Here is a 16356-nt window from a genome sequence, read left to right on the forward strand (position 1 = left end):
AGTGCAATAATCATACATTTTTTAAATTAAATAACCTTAAAAATGTATCATAGCATTCTAGCAGAGTTGGTGCAGATTTTTAAAAGTAAAAGGTACAACTGTTTAGTCTTAGAACGGTGCATTAAATTTATAATTAGTTCGTGAGTTTGCAGGTCACTCTAGTTAACTTTTTATAACTTTAAATAGTTAAATTGTCTTCTATTATTTTGTGTCTATATTGTATTTGTTTCCTACTGTATTTCACAAGCATAGAATTGTGCATACATATAAGTTCTAACCATACTAGTAATCAAGCTATAATTAAATAACTTATAAAAGCCCATGTAAAACCCGGCCCTAAACTATACTGTTAAAATATATGCTTATAGAACAATAAGTACATATTTTATTAATAATTAAAAGATATAAAAAGACGTGTATAAAGGCCAAGATAGGAACGGTCTAATAAGGAGGCAAGCGAAAAAGACAATAGAAAAATAAAAGGAAAGACAATAAGGAGGAAAACAGGTTTCCCTTTTGTTACCCTTAATCTTTCTATACTATATTTTACAAAAGAAATAAAAATGCAAAATTCCTAGTTTAAGCAATCACTATGTCATCCTTATGTTTATGTGTCAAATAGTATGTCAATAGCAAAATTTAAAACTTAAAATATGATTGGTTGGTGGGGTTAATTTATTAAAATTTTTATATTATAGTCCAAATGCTTTTACTGATTTACCCCTTCACATCAAGCATAAACATTTTTTACAAAAGTAATAGCTTGAAACTTTTTTAAAATTAATTATACTGTTCACTCCCATGATTATTAGCTAAGCTTTTCCCTTTTACCTTAAAGTAAGGAGATTCCACTTTAATGTAGGGGGTAAATTAAAAATTGAAAAAGCGTTTATAATGTAAATATTAAATTAACGTATAGATAATAAATTGTGCCTACATTAATATAATAATTTTCACACAACGTTAAGCTTTTTCGTAGTATTCAGTCTTAATAAAGCTAGCCTAAGCACAATTTATTTTTCTAATTGCTTGGTGACCCCGAATAAAATTTAGCTTGAAGCGTTTCAAGAACTATAGCATATATCTTAGTAGCTAAAGAGGACAAGTTAGTATAAACCATATATCATTATTTCTGTTAACTGTGTCTAAATATACATAAATAACTTAAATAGCAATATAATGTAGGAAAAGAAAGTAAGCGGTGCCTTAAAGTAAAAGAGAACTATTCACTGCTATGCTATTCCTATCTTAAAAAAAATTAACGCACGAATGGTACAATCGTTAAAAATAGCTAAAAAGGTAACAGCAATAGAGAATAAAGTTATCCAAGGTGAAAGTTATTATAATTTGACTTTTACTACATTTATAAGACTGGGCAGCGGGGTCTCTTACATCAATGTATCCATAGTCATAACAAGTAACTCTCAACTTAATCTAGGTTAATTGTAAAATAGGTGACTTACAATCTTAAACATAAACATGAAAGTAAATATAACTATCAGACTCCAATTCAAGTAAAGCCTAGAACATAATACCTGATTGCACTTTTTATTTTAATAAGCTGTAAATAAATACTATTTTATTTGTGCTATGCTTGACCAGGAAGCAGACCTCAAGCCCCTGACACGTGAACTTTTTAAGGATTGTTACTAAAGATTCAAGTGTCAGTTAATTTCTTACGCCTGCCACTCCACCAATTTGTGCAGGATTATCCAATATGAGCCGTGAAGTAAATAAAGCGGAATTAACTGCAGAAGAATTGGCGAAGCTTGAGGAACAGGAGTTTCAGACTGGACCTTTTTCGATATTAACTTCGGCTGTTAAGACAAATTCTCAAGTTAAGGCTTTGCTTTCTAAGACTTAGTTTGTAGTAGACTTAATAATTTTTATGAAGGTTTTAATTAACTGTAGAAATAATAAAAAACTCCTGGCTAGAGTCAGAGCTTTTGATCGTCATTGTAATATGGTTAGTATATATGTAGTGCTATGATCTTTCCCTTATATAATTTATATAAAGGTCCTGGAAAATGTTCAGGAAATTTGGACTGAAACGCCTAAGAAATCTAAAGGTCAACGGCAGGGGAGGCCTGTTAATAAGTATAGGTATTTTTTTTTAATTTCTCTTTGGCGCTTCCTTTTATAGATATATTTTTTTATTTAACAAATAGACATATTAGTAAAATGTTTCTTCGAGGAGATTCAGTTATCATAGTTGTTCAAAATCCTGCCACTATCCCAGCCTAAACCTTTCATTGTTTAAGTTTAATAAAGACCAGCTTTTAATTTAAATTACTTAATGTATTTATAATTTTTTTTTTAACCAGTTTACTTTAAAAATGTAAAATGTATTATAATTTTTTGCTCCGTACTTATAGTAATTAGCCCCCTTATATTAAGAAGAGTTGTTCAGGAAACCCTATTTTAATTCAAGAATTTATAGGGTAAAAAGTTATTTTTTCGTTAAAAATAGAACCCTTTTGAAAGGCTTTAAAGAGTTAATTTATTTTTCGAAAGTTGTGCGATAGTTTTTCGTTGACTGTTTCGCAAAGTATTCTCGCACAATCGTCTGATACTTGTTTATTTCCGTTATATATTAAAGGGGTATCTGTTGCGACCATGTCTCTAATTACCTAAAAAAAAAATTATTTAATTAATAAAAATTCGCCTCAGTAAATTTATTAAAAAAACGCAGCAGTAAAGGTTAAGTTAAATACTATGAAATAATAGGTGTTTATAATTATGATAAAGATGTTTAAAAAATATATAATTTTAATAATTTTTTGACAGTAAACTAATTGGAAATTTGTACTTCAATACTGATATTAACCAAAATCACTTTATTAGTTCAAGTGAGGCCCAATTGTCGGTATCCAGCACCACTGGATAGTATCAAAAGAAATTTAGCATGTTCTAAAGAACGGCATATGACGTGTAGTATAAAAGGCTGCTGATTCGTATTGTAGTAAGCGGGCCGTGAAGGGTATAAAGTAAGTAACTTTAGGACCTGATATTTAAAGTGGGATCCTTCACAGTTACTTAAATTTTCAAATATAACTTTAAGTATGGTAGTTATTTCTGCACACTCGTGAGAAACGTAAATTCAACTTCCGGATTTGGTAAAATCTTTTTCCGCTTATTTAAATAGATTGTTCTTGTGAAACCGAAAAACAGTAAAAAATTAACTAACGTTTTACAGAGGAAACTTTTCTGTACCTCCCCGAATTAAAATCTAATTCGTTAATAGATTTTATATAGGGTATTTCTCTACCTAACCACATGATTTCTTCGATATTAGTACTCTCTCTGAATGTTTGGCTGTTACTAGAACACCATATACAAACTCGTCCGGAGCAAGAGGTGGTAACGAAATCTCCTTAAAAGTTTAGCCAAGTTATTAAATCTATTAAAAGGCGATCTAAACAACCCTTTCTACTAACGTCAGCAGTTTTTAAATTCGCCAAAATTATCTTTTTATCATTTATATTGAGAGTAACGCACCGACATCACAGTTGCCTTAATAGCAAAGCCAGAGCTCTCGCGGCCTTATAAAGTCCATGGAAAAGCATCGCTAAAGCTACCATGTGCGGTGATGCCTATAAGCATAAATGACAGTATACGAATATTTATAAAAATGTTGAGAACTTTACTAGACTGGAACACAAAATTTCTTAGATCACTGCCAACGAGTCTATTAGGGTGAGAGTGGCGTAATCAGCGGGAGAGATTTTTCCTATAACCCAAAATGAAAAACTTTTACTAATGGGGCACAGTTTTATTATTACTTTCCCTTTACAAAAATTTATGAAATACTACGGTCCCTAGGGTCTTTCAATATTATTCTCTAAGTGCAAGGATAACTTTTTTTGAATGTATATTACGTAAAGTAACTTAAAGAAAAGCGCATATGTTAGTGCATCTTCATAAACAAAACGTTTAAATAATCCCCTTAATTAGCTTATCGTCCTTTAATTTTCTACTACGCCAATATGGACGCCTACTCTAATAAGAGAAAAAATCATGCTTCAAGTCCTTTATAATTACCTTCACTGAATTACATTTAGCGTACAAGGATATTACTTTCTGACAAACCTTTTAACTCTGTAAAACGCTCAAATCAACTACTTTTTATTTTTTTTCCTAACGAGATAAGTAAATATATTAACTTATAACTAAAGCGAGCAAGGTTTTTCTTCACTTATAAAGCGCGAAACAAAGCTTCACTTCTTATTCGCTGGCTCTTTGCGTTTATGTTTCATGATTGCTGATCTTTCAGCTTCAATTGAGAGTTTTCTAATAACTTTATATATATTTTTTAATGGACGAAGACAAAACTCTGGGTAAATTTTTTTAAGATTTTACTGAAAGATTTTACCTATTTTAATTTTTGTATATATGATTTAAATCTTATTTGTTTGTATTTTTAAAAGTATTATTGAAATCCTCAGAGCAGCGGTTGCCAAAGGTTATTACTTAATTAAACTTATTTACCTTAGAATCATTTCTTATTTCTTTTTCTAGGCCACTACAGAAAGTGAGGACTGGGATTCTGATTTAATTAGTACTGTGGATGACATTTCTTCTTTTGAGAGTAACTCCCTTAAACACGTGAAGGCAATGATGGTTTTTCTTATTTCAATTTTAGATACTGACATATAATATTATTAAATAGTTGATCTAAGCACAATAGGTTTTTTATATTTTTAGCTTAATACTCCCTTTGTACTTATGTCAAAAAAGTCAGATATAAAGCATAATACTACCATAGATATTATCTTTTTTTATTTTTAAAGAAATCGAAAGTGACTTTGATGCCGGTCAATCTGCATTTTCTCCGTTGTTAGAAGGCTGCTTTAAGAAATTAAGTTTCTGGTTGCTTTTATAATTTCTAGCTTTAAAACATTTTTTTTTTTAAGGAGTTTATTTTTTTGTTAACATTATCATATTATTTTTATAATGAACATGCTTGTCATTAATTTTTTTAATATGAAAATCATTATTGGTTGGCAGATAGAACCGCATCCCCTGCGGCTTACATCGCGTGACGCCCAGTCAAAAAAGAACTTCAACTTGAAAGTCCGTCAAACTACAGGCAACGAAGATTTAACTCGCTCAGAAGAGTTTGGCCAGTCAATTGCTTCGTGGCATTTGACTATTGGTCGGTACCTACGCATTACTTCACTTCTTGCACGGAGAGAGTTTTTGACAGCCTTTCGGTTGGAGGTGGTATATAACAAATTTCTGCCCAATCAGCAGTTAGACTCATTTCATTGGGAGCGGCAGGGTATGTGAGCAAGAAGAAAAAGACTTGATATCCCTCCAGTTTCAATCTTGCAGGGCCAAAGAGAGCAGCAGCGACTTTAATAATGATGATGATAATAATTACAAAAATAATAATGAAAGTATTTATTATAATAAAGAAGATAATAATAATTATAATAGTAGTATTAATAATAATGAGCCTCCGAAGGATAGTGATAGCAGCCTCGACGAACTCCGATTGGTGTTTTCTGAATTATTAATTGTTTTGCTGGCCCGCTTGTCCCCAAAAAGAGCTCCTACCAACCGAGTTTGTTCATCTTTCATTATTATTTCCGCCTTTTTTAGTTCTGAAGGTTCCTCTAGTCGCACCTTGTCCTAAATCAGGGTCCTACAGAGACTCGTCTCTCGGCTCTTTCTTCTCCAGTATCCTTTCACATTCTCTCAAAAAGCAAGACTCACTGACTGCGCCGCGATTGCTGCCGGACAGCTCTGACTTGAACATTTTTTTTAATATGTGCCATTGGAATGGTGGTTCTCTCTATCTTTACAAGCCGCTGGTTATTAGTGCAAGCCACGTGTTGCTGTGCACCCCATCGGATCTTCTCCGTCTTCATCACCCCACCGATCACGTAGTTTCCCGGTTTACGCTTTCTTCGCTTTTGGTCCAACAAGACGGCATGATGGTCCGCTCCACCGCCTCCCTTATGGAGAAAATAAAAAATGTTCTGTGAAAAGTTAGTGCTTATTTATTAACCTTCATGGTAATGTTATTATCCCCTTTTACTAATGAAAAGGCCCAAAATTTTTTTCATTGTGCTGGAGCTCGTCTTCCTCTAATTCAGTACTTTTCTTTCCTTTTCCAATTTTTACATTTAAAGAATGGCAGTATTTAACAAGAGTTACTACCACAAACGAGACAAAAAGCGAGATGCACACTTTTTTCAACGTTTTATTAGCGACTTCACGTGTTAGTGCCCTTTTTTATTATCTTCTAATTTCTTGGACTCTAATTTCAACCGCCCAATTTCATTGGTTTCTAAAGATATCGATCCGAGGTCGGCTCGGTCTTCTCAGCTAATGAGCGAAGTAGCGCACGACCGGGTCTTCTCTTCTGGCACCCCCCTATGAGTTTTTAGTGCACACGGAAAAAAGAAAAGCCGCTACAATTCGTACAAAAAGAATTTTTATGTGCAGAAGTACATCCACTTTGTCGACTGCGCGGGAAGTTCAGGTAGTGCTAATATTAATAAACGCTAAGGAAATTTTGTAAGCAGTAGCTCCCTACACCCGCCAGCTGTCCGCCATGGCCACGTGTTGGATGAAATGAGGCAGCACATGGAAGGCTTTCAACACGCAGTCTTACTGCTGGTCTATGCGGAGGCGCTTGATCTTAACACCTGGGCAGCCGACCTTGCGTCTGCCTCTGCGGGCTTGGCGGCTGGATGTCCCGGGCTCTCTTTCACATGCTTATTTATTCCGCAATCTAAGAAGTCGTTCCGATGCATCATGAAGAAGCTTCAGTATTTCCATTCCCTTAAAGAAATGGCCGCCAACGACAATTCTTTGGTGCTGCCTTTTTTATTTGCCGCTGTTCAAGAGGTTGATCTCCTTTTTTTCACTGTATTTCGTGAGGAAGACATACGATTGTTTAAGAATTTTAAGTAATACTTATAATTTTTTCAGCTCCGCAGTTATGTGGGTGTGCCAGTAGTAATGCTTCATCCCTGCTATCTTTGAAAATTATGAATTCACTGAATGTATTTTTGTATGGCTGGCTAAAGTATTGTATTAATAAAGTGCATACCCCATTTCTATACTTCAATCAGTATTTTGGTACTAACTAGGCATAATTGGGCGAAGTTAGCCGTATATATAAGCAAGGAAATGCATTAACCAATTATTTTGAGCTTGTTACGTACGCATCACTAAAAATAGCGAATGCTTTAACAAGTCAGTTATAATATTTACTTGGCGCTAGTAAATTTCGGAAAAATGAATTGTAATTATTAACGATTTTACTGGTCGTATAATTATTTAATGGTTCATAAAAAAATAGTTAAAAATTAAGAGCCTTAAAAAAAAGTTTTCGAATAAACTTATTATTATAGATTTCTTAAAAGCCAATCAAAAATTTTGTTCTACTTCGTGACTGGGAGAAGCTGAAGCTGAACTTAAAGTTTCCGGGGTTCTCCTTTAAATGCTAAGCACATCTTAACCGGATCTATATTTTTTAATTAGAAAATATAGTAGCTATATATTAAATTATAAAACACAAGAGCTAATTATATTTTTTGGAAATTTAAATTTTAATAAAAAAGTTAAGTTTGTTATAAAGTTCCTTTAATTCTTTTAAGAAAAGGTGAATTGCCTACTATGACCCCGACATAAAAATCAATAAGAATTGTGTGTTCGGCAGTTGAGTATAAGTGTAACCAATAAAAATTAACGTATTTAAAGTTGAGCAGAAGTCAATGCCAGATTAACTAGCCCTATAAAATTCTCAGTAAATTTTTTTTGTAAGTGCCGAATAAATTTATGAACACTTTAAGCTTCACTACACCTGCTTTAGTTAAATTTCAAAAGCTATGTTTGATTACCAGTATATATAAATTTTTTTCTACATAAGTAACAAAAAGGGCAATATTATATCATATTTGCTTTTATTTAAGTATTCTTGTTATAATTTACAAAGATTTATTAATTTGTCATTCTAGCAATCCGATAACACTTTTCAATAAATAGCTGTAACTTTTCAGGATTACTTCCAGTAAAACTTTCAAGCACCTTCAAGCCTTTAGAAGGCGTTTTAGAAAATAAAGAAAAAATAAAAAAAATTATAGTGGGCGACTGAATTTAACCAATTAGAAAAGAACGGAAATTATTATATCAAAAAGAAAATTCTGTTAATAAGAATTATAAACATAAACATTTGTTCTTCAATAGTGCCATAAAGCCTTTTGCCTTTAATAGTACACTATACGAGTTAAACAAGAACTTCTAAAATTCTTTAATAATCTCTATTGACCCTTTTATATCTAAAAAAATTTTAAAGTATGTAAGGCCAATTCTAATAGCCTTCAAATAAAAAAATCTATATGAAACCAAAGAGAATTCTGCTAACTAGAGAGTGAGTTGAGTAGATATTAAATTAAGTTCACTAGGAAGAAAGACGATAAAAAATAAAAATGAGCTTAAAATCAATTGTCCTATAAATTGATAACCATCAAAAAGACGGAATTCGGGAATTACTGAGATGCCCTGAAATTGAACGGAAGAAAAGTCCCCTGCCAAATCAACTTCTACAAACAAAACACTTTCCTTATAAGCGAAGGCTTCAACAACATTAACAAACATGTTATTAAAATTAATGTTGTAATCCGTATTCACATATATACCGAGAGTCTCGAAGGTCGGAGATGTTTTTTTACAAGGTTCGCAAAATTCAGAACCAAACTTTACTATGGCCAATTTATTATAAAGTTCTTAACTCGAAAATATATTCCTAAGCTTAAGTTATATACAATTACGAATAAATAAAAAACCTTTTGCAGAGATCAGGAGCAGCTCAAGTTCATCCTTATTTATAGGCTTCAAAAGAGTGCCTAAGTTGTGTTGTTCCGCCAATAAAGTATTTAACTCGGCTTTACGTAAAGCATGAATATTTTAAAAAGACTAACTCTTAAAAATTACGTTAAAAAACAAAATAATTAGTAAAATAAGTTTTCATTTATTTAATAGCTACTTTAGTAGTTAATAATATGAAAGTACCAGAAGAACGTGGTTTGTAAGCATTGCCGAAAAAGAATATTGTAAGTCGTTTGTAAGAAAGAAGAAATGCTAGCCAAATGGACTTCAGTTTACGCCGAAATACTTCTGGTGTTAAGTTCCACAATGGTCTTAATAGTACCATAACAAAAGGGACGGCAACATTCCAAGGAATGCAAAAAGTTCCTAAGCATATACAAGGCATTTTCAAATTTTACGACACCATAAAGTAAATTTTAAAAATATTTAAAATTTTATTGGCTGACTCTGTAAAAAATAAGCCAATTACGTAAAACTTCACCCTTCACCGAACTATGACGCTATGAAATTTTGATTAGACTTTCAGTAAACCGTTTTACAGTACTTGCGTTGTTCAGAGATTAGGCGTAGTGCATAAAATCGAAAGAGGGTTGTGTCGTTTGTTAAAATTATCTTGACACTAATAAAACAGATTTTTAAAATTGAGGCTTATAAAAGAAACTTGCCTGCGCTAGAAGAAAGTGCGTATGTAAACTTATTTAAACATTACAAGTACGCAGTGGTTAAGTAAGGATATATTATAGTATAAATAGTTCACTTAATAATACAAGTAGTATTAATACACTTTTACATTTTATATAACTCAAGAATTAAATAAGCAATGAGCTTTTCTAAAGTTGTTAGAGAATTAAGTCAATAACACGAATAGACTTAAAAAAAAGTTTTTTTTTTTGATTGAGGCTTGCTTTGGTTATATAGTTCGTCAGAGATTCCTCACAGCTAAGATGGTATTTCTGTTTTAAACTGTGTGTGTACTGTGGAGGTTGACCACTTAGAGGCATACCAATTAGTGTTGTAAATGGGAGGGGGATGTGCACCTTCCATTTCCAAAGGCGTTCGATGAAAGAAGCAAGAACTACAGGAACTTAATACCCCGAATGGACCTAGACAAAATTCTCGTCTCTGACTCATCTAAAGGAATGTAATCGATTTAAAGTACCTAACTATTCTGTTTACTTGTGCGACAGGGGGGAGCCTGAAGGTGGAGGCGTAGCTGTCCTAGTTCTAAAGAAACGTTACTCACCAAGAGCTCTATTTTTTCGACATGGTAAGGTCTTTCGGCTTGGATATAGAGCTCTGTTACAAAGGGAATCGATTTAATTACCGCTTATAAATTACCTGATATGGTTATGCATAAAATTGATGTCGATAAGATTTTTGCGGATTCTTCCAGCATTTTAATAACGGGAGATTTTAACTGTAAAAGCCCTTTATGGGAGAGCAGGAGGGCGAACGCCAATGGCAAGAGGTCTGCCGAAATAGCCAACCCAACGCATCACCCAGTATAAGGGGCTTGTGACGTTTTAGATATTAAGGTAACACAAAATATCTACGTACTTATCACCGTCAATACACTATTTGAACTCTCTTCTGAGCATAACCCCACCTCTTAGAGATAGGAGAAGAGTTGGCCTCGAGTACTTTGGTTAAGGTAACTAGTTGGCCAACATTTCGGAATCACTAGACAAAAGCATAGATTCCATGACGTCCACCGTTGAGAAAGCCCATGATTCAGACGCGGTTGTTGTGCAAATGGGAGCGATAAAGGAGGCCTATAGTAGGCCACTTCATTTAAGAACGCAAAAACCAGCAGTATGACCTACCAGACCATATCAGATCGCTAGTTAAGAGAAGGCGAAAATTGAGGGCAAGATATATGAACTCTGGTTTTTCAGGCGGTATGAAAGCTTTTTTTTCTACAACAAAATCAACACTCCAGTTAAGAGGAATTAAAAGCTCAGTGATGGCGCAATGAAGATCGTTAGTAAAGTTGTGGCTTCCGCGCCCTCAATTAATAGAGGAGATTAAGCAGTAACTGTTAATAAATCACTCCTTTGGCAAGCCATTGCTATAAATAAATAAAAAAACCTTTTTTTTTCATTTCATTTTGTTTGTTTATTTTAAGTGTTGCTTGTTGTGATCCTGAACACCTCAGCGGTTTTCAAATAGATTATCATACAGTTTTTGTGCTTACGATAAACCTGTTATATATCTTTGTTTCTCTATAGTACATATTTCTCGTAATGTAAAGTATGTAAGATCTATAACTTGATAACTTTCAAGATGTTTGAGGAGTACAACACGCACCATATCAAGTGAACAAACCGAAAAAGAAGTAAAAAAAGGGTGCTATGCATTTACCGCAATCTTTTGTTCACTAATTAGTGTGTTTTGGATTGGGTCAACCCCCACATTACAACATATAGCTACTAAAATAGAAAAATCTAAGTTTGCAATTTCGTAACCTATCAATTTTTTTTAAAAGAGTAGCAAGCTTTTATTTACATGAATTCGGTTCTCCTACCTTAAACCTCGATAAAATAGGCCAGTATGAGTTCTCATTCACACACTACTGAGCCCCCCACTAGTTGTTAAAGAACTGCTTAAAAAGATTCGCTCTTGAGCGTTAAAAAGAGTGTATAAGCCTATTTTTCTCTTTTAACACGATCTGGCTTACATAATATATTAATTTTTGATTGCTGCTACCACACTTGTAATTTTTTTGTCAATATTATCAAAAAAAAATTAATTCTTCTTCAGAACTTGGTATATAACCACTTTTTCTAAGGGCAACTTTTTTACTACTTTTTCTATTTTCTTTAAACATGTTATGACTTTCGGTAATGGTATTTTTCATTTTCTATTGCTTCATAAGGTCTTTATGTCATTGACCAACAAAATGATTACCTTTTTTTATGTATTTAGATATACACTTACTATTTTTGCTTTAAAAACACTTTTTTTTACTAAATTTTCTGTTACAACTTCTCTATTCAAGAAGTATAAGCTAAATTATAATATAAATTTTACGAATTGCAGTTTTTGGTGCTTGAACTAGTTAACAACTCTGAACCCTCGAGCAATAACACATGTTTAAGCACATCATCTAGTTCCTTCGCGTTTGAAGCGGAGTCTCAATTAGCATTCAACTACCACACAAAGTGTAACAACCCTAAAGGAAATTATTTCATTGAAGACGGAAGGGCGTTGCGCACTCAGGGTTAAGTGTAAATAGTTAGTAAAATTATGTTTCATGACAAGTATAGAACACAGAAACAAAAGTATCTGAACTAAAAAAAGACCAAGACCAAGTAACCACAAAAACTAGTTGAAGAATAAGAATAAAATTAAGAATAAGAACAAGGAGAAGAACAGGCCAAGGGGCGAGATCCAACCAAAAAGGGAATAAACGAAACCCAAATTTTCCCCCTTACCTGATGAAGTTCATATAAATATGTGAGTAATGTAAAAAATATTTAAGCGGGCTAATCATGAGGGCAAAGGGCATAGAAATAGAAGGGTATAGTACAGTATTATACAAAGAGTGAGTCAGGAGTGCGGTAGTATTGTGCGCGTCATCCTCCTAAGCGTTTTTGCTTTCCTCCAGTTAACGATGATTAGCGTTTCCATCTATCCCTCTCTAAAGTGAGAGGACATGGCTTTCATAGAGTGTATTCAGCTTCTCAGCCCTGTAGTTCGGGGTGCAAAATATCATTGCTTAAAAAACGCGGTGCGTTTGCTAGAAAGCGCAGTAATTTGTTTTAGCGCACTCGCTGAAGTCATGGGACGTAAGTCCAAACAGAAATTACGTATAGCATGATCAGCCTTCGCTTATGCCACGAGAAAAGATTACCTTTAGTTACACAATAGGGGAATATAGCGCCTGAATGGCTGCCTTGACTTTTACCTCCGCCACCTAATTCACGTGCAAACACGATATTTTAGCGTCACTTGATTTTCCATGCCATAAAGATTTTCGACGTTGCATTTTGAAAACTCTGCTATAAATATCTTGATGGAAGTAGCATTTAACTGGTCCTTGTGACATGGTGAGGTTAATCCGAAAAAGAGTGTCACGCCAGTGGGAATCGAACCCACGACCTTGAGTATATGCATCAACTCTCCTAACCGCTGCTACGACAACAACTCTCGATCCCGGTATGTTGGTACCTTGTGCTTTGTCACAAAGCTGTTAACAACTTGAAAGGAGTGCAGGTGACCCCAATATATTTTTTACTGCTTATGCTGAAATATTTTTTTAGCATCCTAATCAACTTAATTTTACTTATTTTTAAATATATCTGAATGTATAATTGTACATTTTTAATGACGTTTTTTTGTTTTTAATGAAGTTAAAAAAAATTTATGCCAACCTGTAAACTTTAAGGTCAAGTATATCACCTTGTTAGCTTGCTAAAGCTTTTTGGTAAGATAAAGTTTTTAAAATATCACTTCATTAGAACGTTCTAAGCTATTGGTCTCTGGAATGGTAAATGAACAGGTTTGAAACTTAATTAATTATTAAACTTTGCTTATTAAAAGCAAATTAATTTTTTATTATTCGGCTCGGAAAAAAAAAAATTACAACACAGATAGAAGTTCAAATAAGACAATTAATTTAAACTTCCTTATTATTTGCTGGTAACATTTTTCTTAATAGAGAGTTTAAAAATACCTCACGGCAAATAACTGAGATCTATAGGTCATTCGACAGCCTTTAGAATATAACTAAACTGAAAGAAAATAAAATTTTAGTTTGTGGTTTAATTTTTATTTACGGAAGACTCCTTTATAAAAGTTAATAGGCTTTAATAGACTATATTATTTAATACCTTTGACTATTTTTTGACTTTTGTTGAGCGTACAGACTAGACAATTTCAGGAACTAATATATTATAAACAAGTTGAGGTAATATGTTAAATTATAACACAAAGAAATATAATATAGAGTTAGTTAAAATTAAAAAGCTGTAATTTTATTTAAAGACTCCCGAGTCGCCTGGGTGGCACAACGCTCATTACCTAACAAACTCTGACATCAACAACGACGACAGAAAAAGGAAAAAGCGCTATGCTCACGACATCTTTTAACCCCTTATAGGTTACTGGTATGTTTACCACTTGTCCTAGGTTCAATTTGCAAGAGTAGGTCTATGAAAATTACCCTAGACGACAGGCTCGTTCTCTGAAACAATCTCTGTTAAGTTTGAGTACCATGTTCTTGAGGATTAGGCAGCAACAACAAAAACAAAAAAAGTGGTAAATTTAGTTACCCGTGAACGTAAAACAAATCTATTTTAAGCCCCCTGAGGTTTGCCCGTTAAAGGTTAAATGTTTAATTAGGATTGTGCCCTCAATTACATGTAACACTAAAAAAATTGACGAGTTTTGCTATAAATTTTTTTTACAATTTCATTGGCTAAGAAAATTTAAGAAATTTGAACAGCGATAATTTAAACCTGTAAAATTATTTACTGCCTATAGATAGGTTTTTATCATTAACTCTGAATTTAAATTAACCATTTAGCATTTTTTTTAAAATACTCACACACTAGCAGTTGTAGGAGAAAAAATTAATTTTTAAGATTTAATCTTACACTTATAAAGTTTTATTATAAATACCTGTTTGAAACCAGCAAATTTTTAAAGTTATTAAGTTACCTTCGTGATACATTCTTTTTGCACAAACTATGTAAAGATAAGTTGTTAATTTCGTAAGTGTCTCTTAAACGCTTTAAAAAGTTAACAAACGCAATGTCAAATTACTTTAATTAGTCTTAACTAATTTTTAGCACGACCCGTGGTTGTTTGAAAATAAGTTGATGTTATTATGTAGCAAAACATCCATTTAAAAATTTTGCTAACGCTACTTTTCTAAAATATGTCATAACTACATCTCATAAAATCAGTTTTCCTAAAAATTGTAATTTCAGTGTAAAACACCTAATTACTGGTTACAAATGCTTTAACTTTCTATTCTTGCATTATGCATAATAAGGTAAGTTAACTCACAATCTAAGGTGGGCTCTTTAATCGCTTACCTCAAAAAGTCTAAAAAATATTGGCTAAGGGTTCTTAACTTTTTAACTATTGTTGTGGAGCTCAAAAGAATTCATTGCTTCTGTGCTAGTAAAAAAACATAGAAAGCACCAAGAAGAGAGAAAGCACAACTTGAAGACCTTAAAAAACCCGCAAAATAGAAAATAGCATTTGTTTCCTCAGTATATCTTTTACTCCTTTCACGAAAATTTCTTTGTTTTAATGAAGGCCCTAATTGGTAAGTTAAAAAGGATAAACTGAGTATCTTCTGCTCTATTAATAGGTCGCCTACAGCTAAACCACGCTTAAGTTCGATGCAATCTTTAACTGAACACTGGATTTTAAGTTTAAGGTTCAGTACTCGTACGCAAATTAATTGAACAGCAACAGTAGTAAATGTTACCTATTAAAATTTGTGTTTTATAAACATGATTTATCTTTTTTAGTGTACTTTAATTTTGTTTTATATATTTTATCGCTAAAAAAGTTTAACATCCCATTCTGTAATATAATTATTTTATGAAAAATACAATTTACTGCAGTAGATTTATTTTCAATAAAAAACTTATTATGTTTTATATATTTTAATGTTTTTTAGGTTGTAAAAGTATTAATTTTAATGTTCCACCGTTATGCAGTATAGGCCCTGCTTGAAAGCTAGTATATTGTTTCTGACTAATAGTTAGAAGTTTACTCCGAACCACTTTTGTTATCGAGCCATTTTTAGTTTTGGACCGCATCTTAACTCACATCATATGGATGCGTAACCCTACTGGATAAGACCTGACTGTAGGCTTTAGAGCCCAAAAGATTTGTCATTTAAATATCTTAGTGGGGCGCCATGTCCATATTATATTCAAATATAGTAAAAAAGTTAACTATCAGATTTTTGTGTTTCACTTTTATCTTACTTCCTTCTTTGTATTAAAGAAGTCCCAAGTTAATTACAAATCCATTCATTTCAGTAAAACAGTGTTTTACAACAAAGGGGAATAGCAGAAAATATGACGTGTATTAAGGCCAATAATTTTTCATCTCTCGGCTATTAAATTGAAAAAATTAATTAGTAAAGACGTTGTCTAATTAATAAAATTTGATTAATAAGTAGGTATATATATATTAACGCTAGTAAAATTTTGAACTCTACTTGGTGTTTTTTAACCTGAAAAATAGTTGCGTTCATAATTTTCTTGTTCTAATCCTCGCGACCATATCGGCATTTCTACTAAGTAAACTGTTTATATTGATTTCATTAGAGCTTCACTTTATAATTCTTTGAACGTACTTGCATGGATAAAACTTTTTTCAGACTGATTAGCTATAAAACAATAACTTTTAGCTTAGCCTAACTGCGCATAACAGAAACAATATTCACTTACTACTATTTTCAAAAGGTTGTTGGACTTTAACAGTTTATAGCTTTTATGTGTGCGCCTAGTGGTTCTTTTGCTAAAGGGATAAGATCGGTTAGTC

The 16356-nt window shown here is 32.6% G+C and overlaps 2 long non-coding RNA genes across 2 annotated transcripts; one reads left to right on the forward strand and one right to left on the reverse strand.

Moving 5' to 3' along the window:
- The first annotated feature begins 1696 nt into the window (after nt 1–1696).
- On the forward strand, nt 1697–2258 carry LOC135144478 (uncharacterized). Its single transcript, XR_010283162.1, has 4 exons — nt 1697–1837; nt 1895–1966; nt 2018–2103; nt 2169–2258. It is a non-coding gene; the product is annotated as an uncharacterized LOC135144478 (long non-coding RNA).
- Nucleotides 2259–7962: 5704 nt separating this feature from the next.
- Nucleotides 7963–9190, reverse strand: LOC135144455 (uncharacterized). Its single transcript, XR_010283146.1, has 5 exons — nt 9028–9190; nt 8802–8900; nt 8655–8741; nt 8481–8591; nt 7963–8051 (listed from the first exon to the last, which is right to left on the reverse strand). It is a non-coding gene; the product is annotated as an uncharacterized LOC135144455 (long non-coding RNA).
- Nucleotides 9191–16356: the final 7166 nt, after the last annotated feature.

The sequence above is a fragment of the Zophobas morio genome, unplaced genomic scaffold, assembly GCF_036711695.1.
Source record: "Zophobas morio isolate AGI-343-1 ecotype UQ-CSIRO unplaced genomic scaffold, CSIRO_AGI_Zmor_V1 ptg000101l, whole genome shotgun sequence".
Taxonomy (NCBI): domain Eukaryota; kingdom Metazoa; phylum Arthropoda; class Insecta; order Coleoptera; family Tenebrionidae; genus Zophobas; species Zophobas morio.